Below are 4383 nucleotides of genomic sequence, written 5' to 3'. Positions count from 1 at the left end.
TAGGGAAAGGCATTCTCTGTAGATGGGACAGGAACCCATCTGGTAGGGACAGGCAGACTCTGTAGATCGGGACAGGAACCCATTTGGTAGGGAGAGGCAGACTCCGTAGATCGGGACAGGAACCCAACTGGTAGGGACAGGCAGATTCTGTCGACCGGGACAGGAACCCAACTGGTAGGGACAGGCAGACTATATAGATCGGGACAGGAACCTGTTCGGTGGTAATAGGCAGATTCTGTAGATCAGGATAGGAACCTATTTGGTAGGGATAGCAGGTTCTATAACAGGGTCATCCTGACATTTTGGACCGGTGGAGATTTAGGTGGCTACCCTTTGGGAAGTTTTGTCTAAACGGTGACAGCCAGAAGAGCCATCCATTGTATAAACCATAAGAAAGTCCTACTTTACTTAGTCCCCCGATTGTGAGAACTGAAGACTCATAATCTGAATTTGTGTCTCTGCTCTTAGTGCTCAGGCGTGGAGTTGAGTAACCTTCGAGGGGCACGGTACCATTCGGTTGCCGGGCTAAGCTGCAGTATATTGTGTTATTGATGTTGGGTTTAGATACGGTTTAGAAGGGATGAGCTGGCAGCCCTTCCTATCACATTCCAATCTACTGTACCTGCTTTGTGACATCGGAGACGCCGTACCTTCTGATGCTGCCCAGGTTTTCCACGTGAGTCACTGCATGGAGAGCACACACAGGTGTCGCAATGCACACACGGCCCGATTCTGCTTGTGTCATCTTTTACATAGATCAGGGCTTGCCCCTAACCCTGCTGACCCTGACCTCCGAGGAATGTCACCTGAGAGTCTCTCCGTAATGAGTCAGCTCCAAGAGTTGGCTAAGCACATGGTTACCATATATGGTTACCATATATTTTTAATTGCTCGGATCTTGCTGGAGACTATCACCATCCATTGTGGGTGTGATCGTGTAAGAGCGACACACTCATGAAATACATCATTACCCAGGGAGAGGAAAGGACGGGGACATTCTTGGTTTCCAATTAAACAATACGCCTCGGGTACCTGAACGGTGGTGGAACAAAAGGATTAATAAATGTCATTTTCAGTTAATAAAACAATAGAAGAGGACAGGTGCTGATAGGCAGTGCCGGTGTTCTAACATAATCCTGGACTTCGTCAGAATTCTGGATCGCGCATCAGTTCCGGTCTCAGAATTGTAATGTCAGTTTTCTATGGCAGCGGCCACTAATATGAATTTTATAAAAATATATATATGTTCTCATATTTTTTGTTTCCTCATATATAAATATATTCTCATATATATGTGTGTGTGTATATATATAAACATTTCAGCACAAGGGGGCGAAGGGGTTTCTTCTCAGTCAGATCAGTCAGGGTCTGGAAATCGCTGCCACATACTCTGATTTCGGGCTGAGAGTGTGGAATTGTTCAAGAGGCGATTGGATGATTTCCTCAGGGACCGTAATATACAGGGGTACAAGTACTCTTAAGATTGAGAACACACAAGGGACTAGACATGTGCACTGCCAAAAAATGTGTTTAGTCTCGTTTCGTTTTAAATTCGGATTTGTGTTATTTAGTTTTTCGGGATTCGGGTGTGAAAGTCAATTCGGATTCGGAATTCGGATTCGGACGAAATTCGGTAGCGGTAGTTCGTTCGAACGTTCGTTTCGTTTTAGTTTCTTATTCGTTTCGTTCGTTCGTTTGCAGCAAAGTGACATTTGAGGGGGAAAATGTTTTTCTTCAACGGACGAAACGAATAAGAAACGAAAACGAAACAAACGTTCGAACGAACTACCGCTACCGAATTTCGGAAACGGAAATTCGGATTCGTTTGCATTCGTTATATCTGTAATTCGGAATTCAGGATACATCCGAATGTCCGAATTTCCGAAAATTCGTCGGAATTTCGATTCGGAACGAAACGAATCGCACTTGTCTACTAGGGACCTATACATACTACACACCAATAGGACCATACACACATATACAAATAGGTTGGACTTGATGAACATCTTTATTCAACCTCAAATACGATGTAACTATGTAACGAAGAAGTTAATAAACATGTCAGGGGTTGACTAAAATTTTACCTACAGATTTTAGGATTAAAAAAAAAAAAAAAAATAGGGCTAACTACAGTTTTTTTCTGTAATTTGTCCCCTTTATAATGACACTAGAATCCCGTTTCTGGTACAAAGTATTTCTTTTTTTTATAATTTGTCATTATTATTTTTTTTATTTTGTATTTCATTTTGTTTGTATTAATACAAATCAGCAAAAAAAAAACTAAAGTAAAAAGGGAAAGAAGGAGTTAAAGAATAAGTGCACTTTTATATAAAGCGCATTTATCCTTTTTGCCTCCCCCGTCACTTCACCTAAACGATTCCACCCTGGCCCTCCGAAGATCTTTATTTACCAAAATTTTACAACAGTGAACCACTGGTTGAACTCGATGGACTGTTGAGCAGCAGCTTTCATAGAAGGCCCATTAGGTGGCAGTGACTCATCACTGTTTCATCTCATCTATTTTCTTGGGAAGAGTTGTCACCTCGCCTTCTGCTTACTCATGCTGAAGCTCCGTTCTCATTGTCACCCCGCTGCATTTCTCCCATAGGGATTAAAGTAGATGCAGATCTTCAGCTTTCATCACTGGTGATCCTGCCATGACGGTCCTTGTTCAGGCACTTCCTGTTATGGGGTAGCCTCTGTCCCCTTACTGTGATCCTTCGTTGTCACTGGGGTTGCCACCTTTGTACTGGCAAAATAAGGGACAGAGGGTGGAGTAGGGTGTGGAGCTAAATAGTGGTCCCCTCCCTCAGAGGCATCCCCAGGCGTGGTGACACCTGGTGCGGGTACCGGGTGACACCCCGGAGTGACGTCATCGCATACGCACGCGACGTCACGCGCGGTACCGATGTTACCTGCCGGCGGCCATCTTGGTGATGGACGCCGGCGCAGGATGACATCACGCGCGGTAGCGCTGTTTAGCTGCCTGCGGCCATCTTAGTGAGAGAGGAGGGGACGTCACCCGGCGGGATAAGGTATACCGCCGGGTCCCCTTCTCTCTCTCTCTCGAGCTGCTGTCGGGCTCTCGGTCCTTGACTGAGTGCCCAACTTTCCAAAGGGGGGTGACACCAAAATAACTGTCAGTCATGTTGGTGTCACCCCTCCAATGGTGTCACCCTGGTGCAGGCCCCACCCCACTTGTGATGCCACTGCCCTCCCTACCCCCATTCTGTAAGTAGACAGTGAAAGAAGCAGCACACTGAAAAGCTCATCCCTCCGTCACCCTGCTCTCTCGTCCTACCAGCATGCTACTTGTATTGCAGGACACCTGCTTGGCAGCTAGTGTTGCTTCTCCCTCCCCAACTCTGAGCTCTGCTGTACAGGGACTGCACTAGGCTAATTCAGCTGCCTACACTGCTTGTATTTGAAGAAATACATTGAATGATGTACAGTAGACTGCAGAGCTGCATTCATCTGTGTCTTTTATATCTGCCCCGAGTTCAGCTTTTACAAAAGTTGAATAAGCATTTAAAGTGACTCCGCTGTACAGTGTATCCTATAAACAATGTCTCCGCCTTATACTAGAGCGTAGTATGCTGTTTGACATAAACTTTCCTTACTTCTGCTCAGCACACAAACGTCAGCTGCCTGCAGAAGTACACCGTGTCTCATACTCGGGATGCTTCTGACTTTGTTTCCTGAGGCTGTTATCAAAGAGAACTGCGTGATGGATTTTTATCTTTTTTTGTATTCACATTTACGTCCCTAAAAGCATTCTTAACCCCTGAATAAGGACTCCAAATTCAAAAACGTACCCGTGCAGTGAGGCTACCTGCAGGGCCGGATTTACTCTCCCTGCTGCCCCAAGGCCAGATTGCTCAAGGCGCCCCCCTCCCCCTCAATGGAGAATGGCAACCAGATGGCAGTGGCAACAGAGTTAGTTTTATTTATTTTTTACTTTTTAATTTTTTTACATTTGTATTTACTTTATCACTTTTTACATTTTTTAACTTTTATTTATTTATTTTACTTTTTAAATGTTTTCTTTATCTTATCATCTTTTACTTTTTTTAAATTTTTTTAAATGTTTTTATCTTATTAACTTTTATTTATTTTTTATAATCTTTTTCTTATTATTTTTTTACTTTTTTATTTTTTAAATTGAATTATTATTTCTTTTTCTTTTTCAAAAATATAAAAAAAAATTGAAATAAAATGTTCAGCGAAAAATAAATGTAAAAAACGTGTACAAAAGAAGTTGTTAATGATATATATTGATAGTGATATATATTTCGTAGCGGTGGTCCGACAGCCCCTCTTGGGTGGGTACTCACCAAATGGAGTTGGATCGAAGGCTTTTAGTTAGTGACACTTGAGCCTGCA

The sequence above is a fragment of the Nanorana parkeri genome, unplaced genomic scaffold, assembly GCF_000935625.1.
Source record: "Nanorana parkeri isolate BGI_ZX_2015 unplaced genomic scaffold, ASM93562v1 scaffold3008, whole genome shotgun sequence".
In the NCBI taxonomy this organism is placed as follows: Eukaryota; Metazoa; Chordata; class Amphibia; order Anura; family Dicroglossidae; genus Nanorana; species Nanorana parkeri.
The sequence above is the reverse complement of the archived record's forward strand: the minus strand, read 5'-3'. Positions refer to the sequence as shown.